This window comes from Penaeus monodon, chromosome 31 (genome assembly GCF_015228065.2).
Source record: "Penaeus monodon isolate SGIC_2016 chromosome 31, NSTDA_Pmon_1, whole genome shotgun sequence".
In the NCBI taxonomy this organism is placed as follows: domain Eukaryota; kingdom Metazoa; phylum Arthropoda; class Malacostraca; order Decapoda; family Penaeidae; genus Penaeus; species Penaeus monodon.
Genome location: NC_051416.1, coordinates 29,373,907 through 29,374,159, shown reverse-complemented (window position 1 = coordinate 29,374,159; position 253 = coordinate 29,373,907).

Sequence of the window (253 nt, the reverse complement as noted above, 5' to 3'; positions counted from 1 at the left end):
ATAAAAAAAAAATCGTGTCTGCTATCTCCTCCGTTTGTATCTTCATTTTTGCTTTATGCTCATCTTTAATCTTAGTTTCTTATTGAATTACTTCCTTCAAAACCTAGAAAAATATAAATGTTAATCCGTTTTTAGCTTTCAGTTCAATTTTTTTTTTACGTTTTCTCCTCTAGCATAGAAAACTGGAAACTTCCTTGCTTGTTTTTCATTTCCATTTTCTACTCTTTTTACCCTAAGATAAACAAGCTGTAGC